At 39.0% G+C, this 24,110-nt stretch overlaps 1 protein-coding gene across 1 annotated transcript in view; it reads right to left on the bottom strand.

Annotated features, from left to right (window-relative positions):
• LOC109563001 (phospholipid-transporting ATPase FetA-like) overlaps nucleotides 1-24,110 on the bottom strand; it is a 111,826-nt gene that overhangs the window by 81,723 nt on the left and 5,993 nt on the right. The window contains exon 2 of the mRNA XM_070794723.1: nucleotides 21,187-21,230. The gene's annotated coding sequence lies outside the window, so the exon portion shown is untranslated. The remainder of the gene's footprint in view (nucleotides 1-21,186; nucleotides 21,231-24,110) is intronic.

Below are 24,110 nucleotides of genomic sequence, written 5' to 3'. Positions count from 1 at the left end.
CCATTCAGGTATGACCTAAATCAAATCCCTTATGATTATACAGTGGAAGTGAGAAATAGATTTAAGGGCCTAGATCTAATAGATAGAGTGCCTGATGAACTATGGAATGAGGTTCATGACATTGTACAGGAGACAGGGATCAAGACCATCCCCAAGAAAAAGAAATGCAAAAAAGCAAAATAGCTGTCTGGGGAGGCCTTACAAATAGCTGTGAAAAGAAGAGAAGTGAAAAGCAAAGGAGAAAAGGAAAGATATAAGCATCTGAATGCAGAGTTCCAAAGAATAGCAAGAAGAGATAAGAAAGCCTTCCTCAGCGATCAATGCAAAGAAACAGAGGAAAACAACAGAATGGGAAAGACTAGGGATCTCTTCAAGAAAATGAGAGATACCAAGGGAACATTTCATGCAAAGATGGGCTCAATAAAGGACAGAAATGGTACGGACCTAACAGAAGCAGAAGATATTAAGAAGAGACGGCAAGAATACACAGAAGAACTGTACAAAAAAGATCTTCACGACCCAGATAATCACGATGGTGTGATAACTGACCTAGAGCCAGACATCCTGGAATGTGAAGTCAAGTGGGCCTTAGAAAGGTCACTAAGAACAAAGCTAGTGGAGGTGATGGAATTCCAGTCAAGCTATTTCAAATTCTGAAAGATGATGCTGTGAACGTGCTACACTCAATCTGCCAGCAAATTTGGAAAACTCAGCAGTGGCCACAGGACTGGAAAAGGTCAGGTTTCATTCCAATCTCAAAGAAAGGCAATGCCAAAGAATGCTCAAACTACTGCACAATTGCACTCATCTCACATGCTAGTAAAGTAATGCTCAAAATTCTCCAAGCCAGGCTTCAGCAATACGTGAACCGTGAACTTCCTGATGTTCAAGCTGGTTTTAGAAAAGGCAGAGGAACCAGAGATCAAATTGCCAACATCCGCTGGATCATGGAAAAAGCAAGAGAGTTCCAGAAAAACATCTATTTCTGCTTTATTGACTATGCCAAAGCCTTTGACTGTGTGGATCACAATAAACTGTGAAAAATTCTTCAAGAGATGGGAATACCAGACCACCTGATCTGCCTCTTGAGAAACCTGTATGCAGGTCAGGAAGCAACAGTTAGAACTGGACATGGAACAACAGACTGGTTCCAAATAGGAAAAGGAGTACAAGGTGGTATATTGTCACCCTGTTTATTTATCTTATATGCAGAGTACATCATGAGAAATGCTGGACTGGAAGAAACACAAGCTGGAATCAAGATTGCCAGGAGAAATATCAATAACCTCAAATATGCAGATGACACCACCCTTATGGCAGAAAGTGAAGAGGAACTCAAAAGCCTCTTGATGAAAGTGAAAGTGGAGAGTGAAAATGTTGGCTTAAAGCTCACATTCAGAAAACGAAGATCATGGCATCCAGTCCCATCACTTCATGGCAAATAGATGGGGAAACAGTGGAAACAGTGTCAGACTTTATTTTTTGGGGCTCCAAAATCACTGTAGATGGTGACTGCAGCCATGAAATTAAAAGATGCTTACTCCTTGGAAGGAAAGTTATGACCAACCTAGATAGCATATTGAAAAGCAGAGACATTACTTTGCCAACAAAGGTCCGTCTAGTCAAGGCTATGGTTTTTCCTGTGGTCATGTATGGATGTGAGAGCTGGACTGTGAAGAAGGCTGAGCACCGAAGAATTGAGGCTTTTGAACTGTGGTGTTGGAGAAGACTCTTGAGAGTCCCTTGGACTGCAAGGAGATCCAACCAGTCCATTCTGAAGGAGATCGGCCCTGGGATTTCTTTGGAGGAAATGATGCTGAAGCTGAAACTCCAGTACTTTGGCCACCTCATGCGAAGAGTTGACTCATTGGAAAAGACTCTGATGCTGGAGGGGATTGGGGGCAGGAGGAGAAAGGGATGACAGAGGATGAGATGGCTTGATGGCATCACTGACTCGATAGATGCAAGTCTGAGTGAACTCCGGGAGTTTGTGATGGACAGGGAGGCCTGGCGTGCTGCGATTCATGGGGTTGCAAAGAGTCGGACATGACTGACTGAACTGAACTGAACTGCACATATTTAGGTGAGCTTCTTCCAAGGCACTGTTCTTATCCCTGTTTTTTGTGTGGGTTCTTCCCTGAGTTATGTATGATATCATGTCCCCTCATGGCATCTCTAGCCCTGGCTCCTAAAGCTATATCTAGTTCCAAACTTAAACAGTTAGACATTTCCTCTTAGGTGGTCACTTGCATCTCAAGATAAACATATTCCAAAATGACATTGCTTACCTTCTCTGCTAGTTAGCATATCTGTTCTATGCTAACTAGCAGAATACAGAAGTTATTCTGTAACTTGTTTGTAAAATTTAAGAGTTACCATCTGTTCCTCCTCTGATCACCTGTCAGATTCTATAAATTCCATCTGAGAGTCTCCTGAAGCTACTATCTCCTTTCTAATCCCTCTAACATATCAGATTCTTTATACTTACTCCTGTATTCAAGTTCCTGTGATTTGCTTCCAATTTTATAAACTGTCCACTGCTGCCCTAGAGCAGACAATGGTCATGACTTCTTACCAGCTCAGAAACCTTCAGTGGCTTCCCATGGGTTACTGAATTAAGTTCAGCCACACATACAAGATGCTATAGTTTGAACACAAACTGTTCTTTCATCTTTCTTTGCCACTATTTACCTTTATTCAAAATGGCCTATGTACTTTTCCCTCTGTATGGCCCGTGCTTTCCTGCACCTATGCCATTGCTCACACTGTTCCTTCCAAGGCTAATGCCCTAGTCTGTTATCAGTCAAAATCTTTCAAAGGTTAACTTACAAAGGCCTGTTCAAATCCCATGAACTTCTCAATGACATTTCTCTGCTTTCCTGATCCAAAAATAATATTTCTCCCATCCTAACTCCCATACCACTTGGTTGACGTTATTTCCCTAAAACTAATAGTTGTTCTTGTGCTATAATTATTTTTCTCAACTTCATCCCTCTTGGCAAGTGTGAAAATGCCTACGTAATTTCTGTATCCTCTAAAGCCCTAGCACAGGGCCTGGCTTCTAAATAGGAGATCAGATGTAAAAAAAAAATTTGTGAACTTGAAAAAGGAATAAAGACAAGCAATTGGTGAGTTCATTAAGAAAATCAGACCAAGGAAATCCTTTCTGAATAATACATGTTATAAGATGTCTCCTTCTAATAATTTCATCAAGACAACTCCCATCAAGAACACACTTTATCTGATGATTTACCTGGGATCTGTACATCTCTCAGTTAAAACCAACCCAAAGAGATAGTGTCCTTAGCTGAACTACTTCATTAGATACACATGTGGCGGCCCGAAAGTGGGGACAATCTGTGACTTACATAACCTCAAATCCTAAACTCTAAGGGATTTTCTGGCCCCACGTGCCACTTCTCTGTTGGTGGTCTATGCTCCATTATTTCATAACCGAAGGCAGAACATTTCTAATGCTACCAGGTCAACAAGCTGTGGGAGTTCAAGTAACTCCCATATGAGGCTCCTGGTGCCCACATATCCCCAGGAAGCACTGGCTTTGAGACTAAACTGGGAGTTGACAACTAAAGTTGTCAAGTGGTTTTCTCATATCAAATGGGGTTTTATTGGGTCTAAGGAGAGTGAGTCACAGAGGGATCAGACTCAATCAAACTAAACCCAAATGAGAAGAATAACATTGCCTTCCACTCCCACCAGGCATGTCTGAGCTGGGAGCCATCCTGGATCTTGCGTGGCCTCTCAGGGTCACTTTGGTTCTGAAAATTACAGAATTCCACAATTGGAAAAGCACCGGGAGATAAATGGTTCATTCTCCCACTCAGAGCAATCATTCCCCAGCAATCCTGGCCACCTTGCTTAAATACTTCCAGTGACGAAGAAATCACTATCTCTTAAGATAGCCTCTGCATTTTCAGACAAGTCTATTTATAAATTCCTTTATTCATTAGATTTCTCCTGACCTTTATAAGCCCTGGAGGCAAGCAAGCGCCAACAATAGGGCCTGCCTGAATTCTATCTTATCCTAGCTCGTGAGCACTGAGATGAACAAGCATGCACACCTTGAGGGTGCTACTTTATATATTACCCTTCACCCACCATCACCTTCCATCATGTGGCAATGTGGTCACCTGTGAGCCCTGAAATCTGGCTGATCCACCTACTACAAAAGCAGCAGTCAATAAAATGAACTATGAGCACCTTATCTGTTTTCCGCACAGATCTAGGACACCTTAGCTTTGCTGCTTGCCCTAATTCTTAAATGCACTCAACTCCAATCTTATTCAACCTCAAATCCTTTTAGAGATTTCAATTCTCTGTTAGCTCCCAGAGATTTCCAATAACCTAACTCTACATATTTCAATTCCAATCCAACAAATTCAAATCATGTGCTAGCTCAACTGGTTGGGCCTACTCAGACAAATGCTATGTAAAGCAAGAGTAATAGTTCTGCTCATTGCAGTCCTGACAACAGACTGAGCAGGTGGGCACAATTATTTATTTTACAGGCTTCCTCAGCAACTCCAATTAATGGAGAATCCCTACACTCCCTTAATTTCAGTAACTTCTGATGGACTTCTTCTGGGTTATGCTGAGTGGTCAGTTGTATGGCTGATCTCAGGAAACTGTGGAGTGCTTGATAAGGAAGCTACAGGATCCAAAAGGACAAATATGGTAAAAATTTGGGAACCAGATTTTAAACATGCTCACCCACGCCCTTGAAAGTTAACAAGAACTCAATATTCGTGAATGTTTAACCATCTATGGAAATATTTTCTGAAGTAATCTTCTTAAGAGATGATTTACAAATGTGCTGATAAGATTAAAATACAGCCTAAATAAATCTCAGCATGGGGCTTAGGTCCCTCTCTAAAAAGGGAGGCATGAAATTAAAATAGAACTAATCTAAGAGAAACTACTCATTAACACCAACATATTGGTCATGAGAAAGTGAAGGAGTGACTGTTTTTAGAATAAAAATTATTCAACCACTATTTCAACCACTGCCTGGGGAGAAGTTTTTCTGATAATAATGCCAATCAGAATTATTTGGAAAGAAGTATCACTAGAACAGAACAGTTTATCAGACTATCAGAATACCATATCTTAATGTAAATACCACATAGAAACATCCAGTTCTCTTTGTTGTAATTCTGGGACCTTGAATTTGGTTTCCTGGGTAGAGCTGGCCACTAGAAAGCAATGACCTGAACATTATAAGATTTCCCATGGTAAAACTTCTAAATTAGGTATTTTGTTGATAAATTATTCTTTCCAGGAAGAAAAGAGTGAATTGATTCCCTAGGACCTGATTACTCTTAGGATAAGCCATAAATTGAACCAAATTTGTAAGCCCTGGATTGGTGATGACTACAGCAGGGTATAGATTTGAGAGGCCCGACCTTAGTAGTTTGTTGTCTCAGCCTCACTACCTCATTTTTCCACAACAATATGGTATTTATAAAATGCAATGATTAGAGATTCATGAGCTCTAACATTTTAACTCAACCCTGAGTCTTCCCTTTCACTTTTCACTTTCATGCATTGGAGAAGGAAATGGCAACTCACTCCAGTGTTCTTGCCTGGAGAATCCCAGGGACAGGGGAGCCTGGTGGGCTGCTGTCTATGGGGTTACACAGAGTCAGACACGACTGAAGTGACTTAGCAGCAGCAGCAGCAGCTGAGTCTTTTCATCTATACATAAGGTTGGACAAGATAATTTCCACTGCCCTTTCCAGTCTTAGAATTATTCTTGCTATTAGAAATAACAAGATTTCAGTAAGGTGCCTAGTTACAAACAAAATTTACAACTAAACGGCCTTTCTAGATACTTATAATAAGCAGCTGGGGAAAAAATGGGAAAAGTGCCATTTACATAGGGCGTGTGTGTGTGTATGTGTGTGTGTGCACACATGCTAAGTCACTTCAGTCATGTCCAACTCTTTCATAGGGCAAGAAGATTTAAAACTAGGAATATGCCTGACAATAAATGTACAGATCAATATAAAAAGTTACAAAATTTTACTGAGGTCTGTAGAAGAAGACCTGAATTAACATAGAAATAACATGTTCCTGATAGGGAGACTCAATATTGCAGAAATATACACTATCCCCCAGTTTAAGCCACAATTTCAATACAATCACAACCAATGGAACTTTTTTGAAATCAAATACATTTAAAAATGTATATGTAAAGAGAGCACTTATTTAGTATCTTTCCAGTTGGGGTTTCCTAGAGGAGGCACAATTTTCTAAGTTTTTTGTATAAAAGAAAGTCTTGTATACTTTTTGAAGGCAAAAAACCCCACTTTTCATTGCTTTAATACATCATCAAGCCTAGAACATACATGTAGTACTGTGAACCTGGCATTCTCAGATTTAATAGCTGTATAAAGCCAGCTTTCATAAGCAACCTTGAAAGCTCATACTATAGACTGATTTTACTGAAGCATAAATCTGAATTGGGCGCTCTGTGAAGTCAGTGTGCGGTAGTCAGTAAAACAGTGAGTGAGCCTAGCTGACTGCCTAGAATTTGCATCTCAAAGAGGTTGATTTTTGTGTGTATTCTATGAGCTATCATTTATGTAGTAATTTTCATTTAAGACCCAGAAGCTACTTCAGTTCAATTCAGTTTAGTCGCTGAGTCGTGTCCAACTCTTTGTGACCCCATGAACCACAGCATGCCAGGCCTCCCTATCCATCACCAATTGCCAGACTCTACCCAAACCCATGTCCATTGAGTCGGTGACACCATACAACCACCTCATCCTCTGTCGTCCCCTTCTCCTCCTGCCCTCAATCTTTCCCAGAATCAGGGTCTTTTCAAATGAGTCAGCTCTTCGCATCAGGTGGCCAAAGTACTGGAGTTTCAGCTTCAACATCAGTCCTTCCAATGAACACCCAGGACTGATCTCCTTTAGGATGGATTGGTTGGATCTCCTTGCTGTCCAAGGGACTCTCAAGAGTCTTCTCCAACACCACAGTTCAAAAGCATCAATTCTTTGACCCTCAGCTTTCTTTATAGTCCAACTCTCACATCCGTACATGACTACTGGAAAAACCATACCCTTGACTAGATGGACCTTTGTGGACAAAGTAATGTCTCTGCTTTTTAATATGCTGTCTAGGTTGGTCATAGCTTTTCTTCTAAGGAGCAAGCGCCTTTTAATTTCACGGCTGCAGTCACCATCTGGAGTGATTTTGGAGCCCCCCAAAATAAAGTCAGTCACTGTTTCCACTGTTTCCCCATCTATTTTCCATGAAATGATGGGACCGGATGCTATGATCTTAAGTTTTCTGAATGTTGAACTTTAAACCAACATTTTCACTTTCCTCTTTCACTTTCATCAAGAGGCTCTTTAGTTCTTCTTCACTTTCTGCCATAAAGGTGGTGTCATCTGCATATCTGAGGTTACTGATATTTCTCCCAGCAATCTTGATTTCAGCTTGTGCTTCCTCCAGCCCAGCGTTTCTCATGATGTACTCTGCATAGAAGTTAAATAAGCAGGGTGACAATATACAGCCTTGACGTACTCCTTTTCCTACTTGGAACCAGTCTGTTGTTCCATGTCTAGTTCTAACTGTTGCTTCCTGACCTGCATACAGGTTTCTCAAGAGGCAGGTCAGGTGGTCTGGTATTCCCATCTCTTTCAGAATTTTCCACAGTTTATTGTGATCCACACAGTCAAAGGGTTTGGCATAGTCAATAAAGCAGAAGAAGCTATTTAACTTTTCAATTATATTTTATTTAATATTAATTTATTTTTATTCAATTACATTTTATTCTACAGGAAGAATTATACATTCTAAAGAGTCGGATACAACTGAGCAACTAACACAACAACAGGAAGAATTATACATTACAATGCAATTCACAAATTTAGGACACCTGACAATCTATTCGTGAATGGATACATGCGCGCGCGCGCGCGCACACACACACACACACACACACACACACACACACACGATGGGTGGTTGGCCACAGGGCTCTGAAGATGCAGAGGAAGAACATGACAAGTTCAAAGTGGGAACAAAAGTGGCTAGGGATGAATGGTTAAAGATCAAGAAGAAAATACAGATTGGGGAAATGAAAGGAGACTGAAGAAACTTTCTGAAGTTTAAATGAAATGAGTAAGGCTATAGAAAGGTTCTAATTTCATTTAACAAATGTGTCAAGTATTACACTAGGGCTAAGAGTTGCAGAAAAGGATCACACACTACCCCTATCACTGCCTTGAAGTGATAGTAGATGAGACATACAAGGAAAAATTGCTCTACAGTGTGGTGGATAGTAGGAGAGAGGTAAGGTCAGGGTGCTGCAGAAGTGCAAATGCAAAGCATCTAAACCAGATTGCAGGGATCTGGTAATGTTTCTCGAGCAGATCTTGAGCTGAGTCTTCAAGAATAAATATGTTAGCTTAGTGAACATGGGAGATGGGAGTTTTCCAGGCAGGAGTGAGGCACAACATATGAAATGGCATGAAGTACATTGCAGAATGCCACTGAAAACTTTAAAAGGTTAGTTAACATCATCAGACTTGTGATTCAGAAAGATACAGCATCAGAATGGAGTCTAGCTTGACTGATGGCCCAGAAATGAGTTAAGATGCTGCTATTTGTAATTGAGAGGAAAAAAATAATGAATATATGAGTTAAGGCATTTGTAATGAGGATGGGAGAAGGGGTGACATTTGACAGTTTTTCTGTATGAGGTAAAATATCCATGAAGTGGAATTTACCTTGTGATTCACTGTAAAGTCCAGGATGTGAACTTCAGTTTCTAGACTCAGAAACTTGGTTTTGGCTGTTCATTGAGACTGAATCTACAATTCACATTAATACTGATAAGGTTTTAGAGGCTAATTAAGACCAGAATGGCAGATGATTATTTGTAATGAAACAGATTAATTGTCCCAGTGACTATAACTTTTACTTTGGCACATTCAGATATTTTCTCCTTGGAAAAAGATATATATGAAAATTCAATCATTATCAGAAGATTGCTTGATCAACATGGAATTAGAGGACAGGGAAATTAAATTGTGTGCTTTAAACATTTAATAACATCAGGCCACAATGCAGCAAGAGAAATGTTCAAGTTTGTGACCTACCTTCTCTCTCCTGGACAGTACTTGCACAGGCACAACCAAAGTATGCTTCTCACTCTTGTGTTCCTATGTCATCTTTGTTAACTAACAGCAGTTTATGAATATTCTTCAGACAAATATATTTAGTCAACTCTTAATCTGCCCAGGCTGTCTTTTAAGGGTGATTTTTGGGTAGCTTTGCCTTGATTTGTGCTGAATTTACAATTTAATTTTCAGTTGTAAATCTAATTTCCCTTATTTCCAAGATCTTAGAAATGAAAGTGGAAGAACAACTGACTTCTTAGTTACCATTTACGTCCTACAATCCAAGCAAAAGATGAAAAAGACAATGGAGTAGGAGGGAAATGAGTAGGATCCAAACAAAATATAGTTTACAAAGAGATGTTCTTAAGGCAATTAACCATAGGCTGGATATATAAAACTTTACAACTCAAACAAATTAAATACATATGCAATTTATATATGGGCTTCCCTGGTGGCTCAGACAGTAAAGAATCTGCCTGCAATGCAGGAGACCCAGATTCAATCCCTGCGTTGGGAAGATCCCCTAGAGTAGGAAATGGCACCCACTCCAGTATTCTTGCTTGGAGAATCCTGTGGACTGAGGAGCCTGGCGGCTACAGTCCATGGGGTTACAAAGAGTCATACTAACATACACACATATGTATATCGAATAATTACATTGTACAATGTGTTAAATGTCAATTATATCTCAATAAAGTTGGGGACAAAAAAAGAAGCAATCGTGTACGTTACAGTGAAATACAGAAACGAATAAGATTGTGAATGAGGAAGATAATGAGATCTAAAAGTACAAATAGATATAATGCAAAAATGATAAATGCTTTAAGGGGATTTGGAGAGGATAGTAAACAAAATGCCAAAATAGTTCTGAAGGAGGAATTATTCCAGGTGGAGAAGTCAAGAAAAAGTGGCATTTGTCTTACAGTAGCAGTGAAAGTCTTGGTAAAAACAGATTCAAATAATTTTTTCCATTGATAATCAAATAACCTTTAAAATCAAAGATATGCCATATTAATTAAAATTTTATCATTATTTATTAATACTTATATCCAGTTATGAAAAACTTTATGGATATAATTAGATATACATTTTTAAAATGGAAAAGCTAAACAGAAAAGTAAATAAGGTGTCAAAGCTTAGTAATTGTGCATAGGCCTCTGTGGCCCCAGGGTTTCATTGTTACTCAATATTTCCTTGTTTGAACAGCTCATACAACTCAGTAACAAAACAACCCAATCAAAAATGGGCATGAGTTTGAGCAAACTCTGGGAGTAGGTGAAGGACGGGGAAGCCTGGCGTGCTGCAGTCCATGGGGTTGCAAGGAGTCAGACACAACTGAGCAACTGAACAGAACTGATATGGAATACTACTCAGCCATAAAAAAGAATGAAATAATGCCATTTACAGCAGTATGGATGGACCTAGAGATTATCATACTTTTTTAAATGAAGTAAGTCAGAAAGACAAATATCATACGATATCACTTACATGTGGAATCTAAAATATGACACAAGTGAACTAATCTGTGAACCAGAACAGACTCACAGAGAGAACAGACTTTGTGGTTTCTAACAGGGGGGAGGGGTGGGGGAGGGATGGATTGGTAGCTTGGGATTAGCAGATGCAAACTACTATATATATGTACAACTGAATCACTTCGCTGTATACTAGAAACTAACACAACTTTATAAATCAACTATATTTCAATAAAATTAATTAAAAAAAAATTTCCTGTTTGGCTCTTTTGGAGGTCAAGCAGTTTTCTTACTAGTTGGCTCTCTCAAAGGGATGACCAAGAAATGAAAAAATAATTTTTTTTTTCTTAAAAGGTATATTTGGGACCTAAAGGGAAGGGATGGGGGGAGGGGAGGGACACTCAAGAGGGAGAGGATATATGTATAATTATGGCTGATTCATGTTGTTGTATGGCAGAAACCAACCCAACACTGTAAAGCAATTTTCTTCCAATTAAAAAAATAAATTTAAAAAGAAAAATGGTATACTTGGTCTTATTAACCCATGGATTTTAGAATTTTATAATTATACTTTTCATTTAACTTCATTTTATTGATTTAAACCTACTGGATCTTTTATTTTAGTAGGAAAATATACAATTCACTACAACAGCAACTAAAGGAGTAAAATATCCATTAACTATTATACTTTTCTCCCCCATCAGTTCCATCTCTCTTCATTTTATACCCTCAGAAACACTCCTCATTATACAGAACATTATGCAATGCTCTTTGCATCTGATCATCAGAGCTAGATCAATCATTGCTTAAAAAAAAAAACTCCTTTAAGTCTCTGAACCATGAATAAACCAGAGATCACAAACCTTTTGAAGACTGTTTTTCCTTAGCACAAAAACTATAACAAGGAATAAGGGAAACTCATCATTTGCATTTGTTTAGGTTTCATGACTTATAAAATTATCTCATTAAGCTTGAGATACAGGGAAAGGTAATAATCCATTTACAGTTGAGAAAACTTAGGCTCTGAGAAATATAAAGTGGAAAAAAAACAGACCTGGGAGTCGTGCTTTTTGATTCTAAGTCCTGAATTTAAGGCCCATTCCCATCCTTTGGGTGAATATTTCTCCATTTTAAACCACAGGGATTCTTTTTTGTTTTGTAGAACATCTCCCATTTGTTCAAGAAAATGAAGGTCTAATCTCCTTGGCTACCTTGCCTGAGGCAACATATGTGGCCACCCAGGTGTACACTGCATATCTTTAGTGGTTACCATTCACAGACCACAATGAGAACTGTGTCCCTGGAGTTGTATAATGTCATGATACTGGTATTGACGTTTCTAATACCTGCTAACAAGGCCTGTACTTGACTTTCTATCTTGTACTTGGTCACTGAGTGACAGTGTGGCAAACTCTTAAGAAGAAGTCAGGCTTGGAGAGAAGACAGTGGCATGCAGAATGAAAGATTATACATAAGTAGCTTTGGATCTGTGATTTTTTTTTAGTAGCAGATTCAGTTTCCTAATTATGCTGGGCTTAGCTCATGCCAAAAGTATTTGAATTTGAAATTCGTTAAGGACTTACTTGAGAATGAAAGCTAACATATTAAAGGCATGTTGACCACTGGGCAGCCGAAACTAATGACAAAGTGTCTACGAGCTAAAAGCTCAGGCATTTTACATAAATAGGCAAGAGGTGAACTCTATTATTAAACTTAGTAATAAAAGTGCTAAGTCGCTTGATCATGTCCAACTTTTTGTGACCCTATGGACTGTAGCCTACTAGGCTCCTCTGTCCATGGGGTTCTCCAGGCAAGAATACTGGAGTGGAAGGAAGGAAGGAAATGTATTTTCTTCTCCAAGGGATTTTCCTGACCCAGGGACTGAACCTAGGGCTCCTGCATTGAAAGCAGATTTTTACAATCTGACCTACCAGGAAGCCCAATAATAAGTGCTGCTGCTGCTGCGGCTAAGTCACTTCAGTCGTGTCCGACTCTGTGCGACCCCATAGATGGCAGCCCACCAGGCTCCCCCGTCCCTGGGATTCTCCAGGCAAGAACACTGGAGTGGGTTGCCATTTTCTTCCTCAATGCATGAAAGTGAAAAGTGAAAGTGAAGTCGCTCAGTCATGTTCGACTCTTAGCAACCCCATGGACTGCAGCCTACCGGGCTCCTCCATCCATGGGATTATCCAGGTAAGAGCACCGGAGTGGGTTGCCATTGCCTTCTCCAAATAAATAATGAGGTAACATTAATTCAGAGCTCACTATGTTGTCAGCACTTACATATCTTTTTTCACTTAATCCTTAAAATAATATTATGATTAGTATTACAAAGATGAATACCACTGTATAATTAATACCATTGTATTATTACTCTTTCAACATTACAGATAATGAACTAAGGCAAAGGAGAGGCTAAGTAACTTGCCCAACATAACTCAGCTCAGTATCAGTTCAGTTCAGTCGCTCAGTCATGTCCAACTCTGCAACCGCATGAATCGCAGAACACCAGGCCTCCCTATCCATCACCAACTCCCAGAGTTCACCCAAACTCATACCATTGAGTCGGTGATGCCATCTAACCATCTCATCCTCTGTCGTCCCCTTCTACTCCTGCCTTCAATCTTTCCCAACATCAGAGTCTTTTCAAATGAGTCAACTCTTTACATCAAGTGGTCAAAATATTGGAGTTTCAGCATCAACATCAGTCTTTCCAGTGAACACCCAAGACTGATTTCCTTTAGGATGGACTAATTGGATCCCCTTGCAGCCCAAGGGACTCTCAAGAGTCTTCTCCAACACCACAGTTCAAAAGCATCAATTCTTTGACCCTCAGCTTTCTTTATAGTCCAACTCTCACATCCGTACATGACTACTGGAAAAACCATACCCTTGACTAGATGGACCTTTGTGGACAAAGTAATGTCTCTGCTTTTTAATATGCTGTCTAGGTTGGTCATAGCTTTTCTTCCAAGGAGCAAGCGTCTTTTAATTTCATGGCTGCAGTCACAATCTGCAGTGATTTTGGAGCCCCCCAAAATAAAGTCAGTCACTGTTTCCACTGTTTCCCCATCTATTTCCCATGAAGTGATGGGACCAGATACCATGATCTTAGTTTTCTGAATGTTGAGCTTTAAATCAAATTTTTCACTTTCCTCTTTCACTTTCATCAAGAGGCTCTTTAGTTCTTCACTTTCTACCATAAGGGCGGTGTCATCTGCATATCTGAGGTTACTGATATTTCTCCCAGCAATCTTAATTCCAGCTTGTGCTTCCTCCAGCCCAGCGTTTCTCATGATGTACTCTGCATAGAAGTTAAATAAGCAGGGTGACAATATACAGCCTTGACGTACTCCTTTTCCTATTTGGAACCAGTATGTTGTTTGTTCCATGTCTAGTTCTAACTGTTTCTTCCTGACCTGCATATAGGTTTCTCAAGAGGCAGGTCAGGTGGTCTGGTATTCCCATTTCTTGAAGAATTTCCCACAGTTTATTGTGATCCACACAGTCAAAGGCTTTGGCATAGTCAATAAAGCAGAAATAGATGTTTTTCTGGAACTCTCTTGCTTTTTTGATGATCCAGCAGATGTTGGCAATTTGATCTCTGGTTCCTCTGCCTTATCTAAAACCAGCTTGAACATATGGAATTTCATGGTTCACGTACTGCTGAAGCCTGACTTGGAGAATTTTGAGCATTACTTTACTAGCATGTGAGATGAGTGCAATTGTGCGGTAGTTTGAGCATTCTTTGGCATTGCCTTTCTTTGGGATTGGAATGAAAACTGACCTTTTCCAGTCCTGTGGCCACTGCTGAGTTTTCCAAATTTGCTGATATATTGAGTGCAGCACTTTCACAGCATCATCTTTCAGGATTTGAAATAGCTCAATTGGAATTCCATCACCTCTACTAGCTTTGTTCGTAGTGATACTTCCTAAGGCCCAACTGACTTCACATTCCAGGGTGTCTGGCTCTAGGTGAGTGATCACACCATTGTGATTATCTGGGTCATGAAGATCTTTTTTTGTACAGTTCTTCTGTGTATTCTTGCCACCTCTTCTTAATAACTTCTGCTTCTGTTAGGTCCATACCATTTCTGTCCTTTATTGAGCCCATCTTTGCATGAAATGTTCCCTTGGTATCTTGAATTTTCTTGAAGAGATCTCTAGTCTTTCCCGTTCTATTGTTTTCCTCTATTTCTTTGCATTGATCACTGAGGAAGGCTTTCTTATCTCTCCTTGCTATTCTTTGGAACCCTGCATTCAAATGGGTATATCTTTCCTTTTCTTGTTTGCTTTTTGCTTCTTTTCTTTTCACAGCTATTTGTAAAGCCTCCTCAGATAGCCACTTTGCTTTTTTGCATTTCTTTTCCATGGGGATGGTCTTGATCCCTGTCTCCTGTACAATGTCACGAACCTCTGTCCATAGTTCATCAGGTACTCTGTCTATCAGATCTAGTCCCTTAAATCTCTTTCTCACTTCCACTGTATGATCAATCATAAGGGATTTGATTTAGGTCACAGCTGAATGATTTAGTGATTTCCCCACTTTCTTCAATTTTAGTCTTAATTTGGCAATATGGAGTTCATGATCTGAGCCACAGTCAGCTCCCGGTCTTGTTTTTGCTGACTGTATAGAGCTTCTCCATCTTTGGCTGCAAAGAATATAATTAATCTGATTTTGGTGTTGACCATCTAGTGATGTCCATGTGTAGAGTCTTCTCTTGTGTTCTTGGAAGAGGGTGTTTGCTGTGACCAGTGTGTTCTCTTAGCAAAACCCTATTAGCCTTTGCCCTGCTTCATTCAGTACTCCAAGACCAAATTTGCCTGTTACTCCAGGTGTTTCGTGACTTCTTACTTTTGCATTCCAGTCCCCTATAATGAAAAGGACATCTTTTTTGGGTGTTAGTTCTAAAAGGTCTTGTAGGTGTTCATAGAACTGTTCAACTTCAGCTTCTTCAGCATTATTGGTCAGGGCATAGACTTGGATTACTGTGATACTGAATGGTTTGCCTTGGAAACGAACAGAGATCATTCTGTTGTTTTTGAGATTGCATCCAAGTACTGCATTTTGGACTCTTTTGTTGACCATGATGGCTATTCCATTTCTTCTAAAGGATTCTTGCCGACAGTAGATATAATGGTCATGAGTTAAATTCACCCATTCCAGTCCATCTTAGTTCACTGATTCCTAGAATGTTGACGTTCACTCTTGCCATCTCCTGTTTGACCACTTCCAGTCTGCCTTGATTCACGGACCTAACATTCCAGGTTCCTGTGCAATATTGCAGCAGCGGCTGAGAGGAGCTACCCCATGTCCAAGTTAAGGAGCAGCGGCAGTGCTTTGCTGGAGCAGCCGTGAAGAGATACACCATGTCCAAGGTAAGAGAAACTTAAGTAAGATGGCAGGCACTGAGAGAGGGCATCAGAGGGCAGACAGACTGAAAACAGAATCACAGACAACTATCCAATCTGATCACACGCATCACAGCGTCTCTAACTCAATGAAATTAAGCCATGCCGTGTGGGGCCACCCAAGATGGATGGGTCATGGTGAAGAGGTCTGACAGAGTGTGGTCCACTGGAGAAGGGAATTGCAAACCACTTCAGTATTCTTGCCTTGAGAACTCCATGAACAGTATAAAAGGGCAAAAAGATAGGACACTGAAAGATGAACTCCCCAGGTCGGTAGGTGCCCAATATGCTACTGGAGATCAATGGAGAAATAACTCCAGAAAGAATGAAGGGATGTAGCCAAAGCAAAAACAACACCCAGTTGTGGATGTGACTGGTGTTAGAAGCAAGGTCCGATGTTGTAAAGAGCAATATCACTTAGCTAATACATGGCAAAGCCAGTAAGGAACACAGACAGTCTAACTTCAAAGCCTGTGCTTTTAACCACCACATATAATCATAAAATTATTATGATTAATATAAAAATGTATACCAACAACTAGGTGATAATCAGGAATGGCAGGGAAAATGTGAGGAGAAAAACTGTGAGAAGTAAATATGAATAGAGAAGAAGCCCTCTTCTATTGTCTTCCCTGAAGTGCAGTCACTTTGTATTATAGCAGCCCCTTATCCATAACATTCATATTTGGCAGCGAGCTGGTGGTAAGCAACAACTAACCATTGAACAGCCAATGCAGACAACATGAAATTTATGCACTAAAGTATTTTAATTCAAGCAAGGAGAGGCTATTTAAAATAGTAATAAAAGGGGCTTTCCTGGTGGCTCAGTGGTAAAGAATCTTCCTGCCAAAGCAGGAGACGTGGGTTCGATCCCTGGTCGGGGAAGATCCCACATGCTGTGGAGCAACTAAGCCCATGCACCACAACTACTGAGCTTGTGCTCTAGAGCCCAGGAGCTGCAGCTACTGAAACCCTCGCACCCGAAAGCCTGTGCTCAACATGAGAAGCCACTGCAATGAGAAGCCCGCACCCTGCCATGAAGAGGAGCCCCTGCTCACTGCAACTAGAGAAAAGCCCACCAAGCAACGAAGACACAGCAGTCATAAATAAATAAATATTTTTAAAACGATAGTAATAAAAGCCACATACAGTTCAATAGCTCCAGAAGGCACTAGAAATAATACAGTATCATAACATGTAACACTGAATCATCAAAATAAAGGTTAAAATTTGTTTCATATATTGTATTTAAGAAAGTGAGAAAACATCTAACAAATTTTAGAAAGTGTTTCGTCTAAAATGGTTAGAACAGAAACACTGCTGAACAGAAAATAAATTGTTATCTGAAAAAATCATTTATTTTCCAATGATGTTTATTTACTGATGTTTATGTACTTACTTCTGCCACTCCACTCTTTGGGAGTCTTCAGTTCAGTCGCTCAGTCATGTCCACCTCTTTGCAACCCCATGGACTGTAGCACGCCAGGCCTCCCTGTCCATTACCAACTCCCAGAGTTTACTCAAACTCATGTCCATTGAGTAGGTGATGCTTGGGAGTCTTAACTCCTTGTTAATCCATAATCTTGAAGTATGGGAATTGTATTTTCTTTCCCTTTGAATACCTTCCAAAAAGCCTAGGGACTGGGGCTCTACACACAGTGAGAATTAAATTACCCCATCTTTATGCAGAAATAAAATGCCATGAAATATTTCAAGTTATTTTCATTTCTTTAAGAAAGTTTTTTTTCCTACAAATCATACATTAGTACATTCTTATTTTAAAAACTCACACAAGACAGAGGTATACAAAGTAAAACATTAAAGTCCCTTTTCATAATATCCACCACTATATCCCACTCCCCTTTCTAGAATCACTGTTAATGGTTTGCTATTCCTCTTTCCGTAACTTTTACTTTGCATTTACACACATTTATACAAATAAAGTACATAGTTTCAGGATTTTTTTCCATTTACAAACATGCCTATATTTCATCATTTATTCAGGCCATCTTTTTGTCTATCAATAAAGTCTTATAGTTAAGTTTTCTGCATTTCTTTTTATGTTTATTCTTAGACAGTTTAAGATTTTGTTCCTAATGTGAATGGAATCTTTCTCTTATATTTCCTAATTGATAATGCTATTGAGTAAGAAAGCTTTTGATTTTTGTGTAGTGATTATATACCTAGAGGTCCCTTAATTTTCATGAGGAGGCTATCAACTTTATCCCCAGCTTAGGTGGTTTTGGTATCTGAATCTGCCCTGTGTCCTTAACAGCTCCCTCCTCATACACTGGTGCCTTCAAAGGCTCTTAAAATGTTCCATAGTCTCAGGATGTCTTCCTAGGTTTTTGTGTGCAAAACCTACTCCAACACATTCATTAGGATGGCTACTACTTTTTAAAAAAGAAAAAAAAAAAACACTATTGGCAAAGATGTGGAGAAATTAGAATGCAATTAGAAATTAGATCCTTGTGCATTGTTGGTGGAAATGTAAAATGGTGCAGCTGATATGGAGAAGAATATGGTGGCTCTTAAAAGAGTTAAAAACAGAATTAGCATACAATGCAGCAGTTCTACTTTGGGGTATATATCCAAAAGAACTGAAAGCAGGGACTTAGGAGAGATTTGTATACTTATGCTTTTGGCAGTATTATTCACAATAGCTAAGGAGCAGAAGCAACCCAAATATCCATTGACAAATAGTTAAACAACATGTGACATGTTAAACAACACACACACACATATGTATATAACAAAATATTATTCAGCCTTAAAAAGGAAGGAAATTATGACATGCTACAATGTAAAGGAACCTTAGGAACATTATGTTAAGTGAAATAAGCCAGTCGTAGAAAGATAAGTACTGTATGATTATACTTTTATGAGGCACCTAGAGTAGTCCCATTCATAGAGACAGAAAGAAGAGTGGTGGTTGCCATCCCAGGGGCTGGCAATTGGGAGAAAGGGGAGTTATTGTTCAATTGGTACAGAGTTTCAGATTTAAAGATGAAAAGATGGACTTCCCTGGTGGTCCTATGATTAGGAGTCCTTGAAATGTAGAGGACGTGCATTTTTTTTTTTAAATTCAGTCCTGTTTCTAAAACCCTCAGTTTGGGCCAGTGGTCCCTTCTAAGAAAGATCTGACAGGTAAGGCACACAATTCTAGAATATAGACTATCTTTACTTCAGGTATAACTCTAAACTTAATGATGTTCAATATATATTAAAAGCTTGAGATATAATATTTATGCAGAATTACTTTAAGGATATACACCTTGTTCACTTCTTAGTATTAGTTTTTGGTTTTTTTTTAATGCCAAGGCTTGACAGATGAACTCTAGAAACTTTGTGAACCTTCTAAAATTGTCTATACCTGTGTATTTTTTCTGGGGAAAGGTCCTAAGCTTTTAAAACTTTCTTAATATGCTTTTTTTTTTTTTTTTTAAAGAGCTAAGACTCTTTACAGACCGTAAAATTTGTTCGTCCTTGGACTGAGACAGACAATCAAAGCTTTACCTCAATCTCATTGTTCTGCCCCAAACTCAGACTGGCTTTTACGGAACAATGCTTTGGCACTATGCCAATAGCCTATATTAAAGGATATTAAGTGAAAACAGCTTCAGGCCTAAAAATGTGTTTCGGTAAATACTACAGGCTCCCATAAAGACAGAGCAAGACAAAGATGGGCACAGATCTTAACCAGATAGTATGTCTGTAAAGGCACAAATGTGCTGATGCCATCATTAGACAAAAACAGATTATGAACAGGCCAAGAAGAGTGAAATTTCCTACGGAAGAAAATTAGAGTCAAATCAAACACCGTAGGATTTGGAAAGCCACAAATGCAGACATTAACGGCAGTATTTGGGTAAATGTATATAACCTCTTGCATATACATGGAGTATACATAAGCTTAAAAAAAATTCAAACTACATAAGGTTTCATGTGAAATATTAAACAACTCTCCCTTCTCAATCTCAGGATAATTCTCTTTTATACAACCCTCATATTCCTCTATTTAGCTAAAATCCATCCACCCATCCTTCAAAGCTCAGCTTTTAAAATTATAACAACAAGCGTAATTCAAATGGAACTGATTTTGTTTTACCAAACCCAAAACAACTTCCTCTCTTCTTCAAACACACACACACTCTTTGGAAATCCCATAGCTCTTTTATTGTTTTTCAAATTCTTTAAAAGCAAGTATGTCCACAAAAAACTACAAGAGAAGATTTTCCGTTAGAGAAAATCCTCCCAAACAGCAATCAATAGTTGTTGGAATTATGTCAAGAGTTTAGTTCCAAACCTTGGTAGAAAATCTAAGCTTTCTCCAAAATAGCCATATCAGAAAATGATATTAATATGACAAATTATCACACTAAGAATGCAAAGTACATGGTCCGGTATTGAAGAAATTAGTTATTAAGTTAGGCCTCTATAAAAAGAGAAACAAGTTCAACAAAACCCTTCGGTCATCTTACCTTAAACTCACATGGAAAAAGGACTAATGACAGGAGGAGTATTCAAATCATGATTCATTTTATAGAATGTTAATAATCCCAATTAATTCAATTAGCCCAGTGAAAGTTCTTGTTGGTCTATTTCTATTTCCCCTTGCAAGTTCACATATGAAGAACACTTTCTCATCTTTAGCTTTTGCTAAAGACACTTCCACCATGGTTATCACAGCAGATCTTTGGCTTTCTCTCTTAAATACCTTCAAAATTAAAGTACTTACCTGTGCCTCAAGTCTATAGGTAGAACATCCCTCTCATTGCCCTCTGAAAAGAACACTGAAACATTCCTCTCAAATGTGAATTAATATCATCAGTGGTTAAAACCAAAAACTTTCTATAATAATTTCAACTCTATAATTTTTTTTTCCTCCCACCTTTGTAGCCAAAAGTAGTCTCAAGCCAGGTCAGAGCGAAGTCAAGTCTGAGTTTTGCCCCAAGAAGTTTCTTGGAAATATAAAATTGTAAGAACCTTCCTGGTGGGCTTCAGTTCAATTCTATGAGTGCTCTGAGAGCACAAGCTGCCAATTTCCTGGCTTTCTGAGTAGAATGTGGTACAGTGCAGTACTAAGTAAATACTATTGTTGACTACTGAACTTTGGGTATCTCAGCAGATATGAGCTAAGCACTTACCTGAATTAAAAGGTTTTATATATTTAATCTCAGAGAAACACCACCTAAGAATAAAACAAAAAACTTCTTGTCAGTTAGCTCAGGCCCTGCTGACAGAATAATACCTACAATTTGACAAAATTTACTGTGTGCTGGATACTTTCCTATATGCTTTACGTAGACCATCTTGTTTAATTTTTACTAAAATCCGGGCCTAAGAAGAGGGTATTATTCTTTTTGAAAGAGGAAAAATACAAGGTTTAAGGTTAAGACGTGCTCAGGGACATACAATCAGAGAGTGGTAGAGTCACAGTGATAGAGATTTGAATCCTGCTTGCCTGACCCCTGGTGACCATGATTCTATATCACCCTTCTTATACACATGGCCCCAAATGAAGAGGTGATTGTCCAACAGAATGATGCTCAGCTGTGTTCTTTCTATAAAACTTAATGAGTGATTTTAAAAAAGAGGTGATTGTCAAGTAGGGATCTGTGGCGGTTACTGAGAATTCTGGTCACATGCCTGCTTCTGAAGTATAAATTAGAGCCTTAAATGCCCAGATGCTCCTCTTTGATAGATCTGGCACTGAGTTCAGGATGAAATCCAGTGTTCTACTATGACCCCACATTTCATCATTCATTGCTGCTTTACATTTGACCCAAAATCTCTTAAGACAATCTTTCCCAAAAGTATCATTCATGGATCAGTTGTTTCAAAGACAACTGAAAAACCTTTGTAGAAAATACAGATATCTGGCCCCCACCCTGGATGTACTGCTTCAGGGGGAGGTATGACAAGATACCCTAGAGGTGCTTTTGCCTACTGAATTTTAGACTATTCATCGCCTCGAAGCAAAAAAGCCAGGGTAATGAAAAGGAAGTAAATGGAAAGCCAACCTCCAAGTCAGGCCGGTGTTAAGAAAAAGGACAGACATCTTGTGAGCAGACATAGAGCCAAAACCTAATTTGGGAACTGGAAAAGATCTTGGAAATTGTCTATTTCAATGGTTTTCTATCAGTGTTCCATGTAGCCTTAGGAGTTATAAAATGGGATATCAGAAAAAGGAACCAGTAGTCAGAGTTTAAAGTCCTAAAAAAGTGACTGCAGAAGCCCTACTGACAGATGTTTTGTAACCTGGATTCCCATATAAAATTTAATCTGAATAAACAGCTCTGCTGATTTAAAATAAAAGGGAGTTACCAAAAAAAAAAAAAAAAAAATCTCAAGACCCAACATGCATCCTAGACCAACTAAATCAAGTCAATGCAAGTTGTATTCTTCAGTATCAAGGGATTCCTATATATATCCAAAGCTGGGAACCTGATCTGTGCTCTGTCATTCGAGATGAAAGGAGACTAAGACCCAAAGAATTTAAAGGCGATCAGGATTCAAACCAGTATCTCTCGACTGCTAGCTCACCGTTCTATATTATTCTCTCTCCTCAATCAGAATGAACCAACTGTTCCTCTAAGGTAGAGAGCACACAAATAAAATTATTATGTAAGTTCACATTTTCAGATCTATTTTTTTAAAGAGTACTTCATATACATTTTCCCTTTAGATTTTTATACAGGGGAAGTAGGCAGGGCAAAACTTATATTTTAGAGATGAGGAAATCAAAGGTCAATTAAGTTAACTTTCAGTGGCTTAAAGGTAGGGCCAGAATTTAAATCTTTATATTCTAACTTCTGGATTAAGTAAATTAAATTTGGCAAGTGATTATTGAGTGCCTAGTACATGTTAGTTAAGACATGGTCAAAAATGCAAAAAAATATCATCCATGCCCTCAATTAGTATACAGTCTTCTTAGAAAGACAGAGACAACTAAAATACTGCACTGCCTCACTTAACCCTTGGATTGGCAGAAATTGAAAATTTTCCTTGACTGGCCTTGATGACAAAGTCCAATTCTCTTCAGAATCAGTCTGTGGCTTCTAATTTCTTCCTGACTATGGCTATTTATTCCAGGGGACACAAAGATTTGACACGGCCATGCAGCTGTATATACTGCATCTCTAGACACGGCCATGCAGCTGTATATTCCTTGACAGGGGTAGAGAAGAAAGAATGGTGCAATTTCAGTGAGATTCATTTCATATTCTCCAAAGCCAAGGATATGACTCAGCAGAAGACTGGGAGATTCCAAGACAAAGGACTAGGTAGAAAATAAAGGGTATTCACATAAATATTTGCTTTTCCCCAGCAGTTAGGTAACAGTTAGACTGTTCACAGTCTACAATTTATAGATAGACACAGTTATCTATAATTAAACAATCTTTACAGTTGTTGAAGATAACTCCTGCACACTAAAGGGGGAAAGAGCATGTAGATACTAATATTTGTATCTATGATTCGGGATGACAGAGAAGGTCACAGATGGACAAGAGTACTCAAAGAAAACTTTTTCATGAGGAATTCATTAGCCATTGCAAAATGTTGCCGTGAAGATTTTGTTACATATAAGATAATGAGAAAACCAGGAACTCATGTTTTATTACTGGGCTGAAAGAGTTGGCCAGGAATAGTCCACCACAGTTTTTCTCAAACTTTAATATGAATCAGAATCACCTGGTAGCTGTGCCCTCCTTTCCCCCCTCCTCTGGCCCTTGACCAGAGATTCTAATTCAGCAGGTCTGTGGTGCTGCCCAAGAATTTATCTCTCTTACAAATATAGGTGATGCTGATGCTGTTCAGATCTAATATTTTGAGAACTGCTTGTGTACCAGAAAGTCTACACTATACTGGGCTTCCCTGATAGCTCAGCTGGTAAAGAATCCTCCTGTAATGCAAAAGACCCTGATTTGACTTCTGGGTCTGGAAGATCTGCTGCAGAAGGGATAGGCTACCCATCCCAGTACTCCCTGGTGGCTCAGCTACCCATCCCAGGCTTCCCTGGTGGCTCAGCTGGTAAAGAATCTGCCTGCAGTGTGGGAGACCTGGGTTT

The sequence above is a fragment of the Bos indicus genome, chromosome 8, assembly GCF_029378745.1.
Source record: "Bos indicus isolate NIAB-ARS_2022 breed Sahiwal x Tharparkar chromosome 8, NIAB-ARS_B.indTharparkar_mat_pri_1.0, whole genome shotgun sequence".
Classification (NCBI taxonomy): Eukaryota; Metazoa; Chordata; class Mammalia; order Artiodactyla; family Bovidae; genus Bos; species Bos indicus.
The sequence above is the reverse complement of the archived record's forward strand: the minus strand, read 5'-3'. Positions and strand labels throughout refer to the sequence as shown.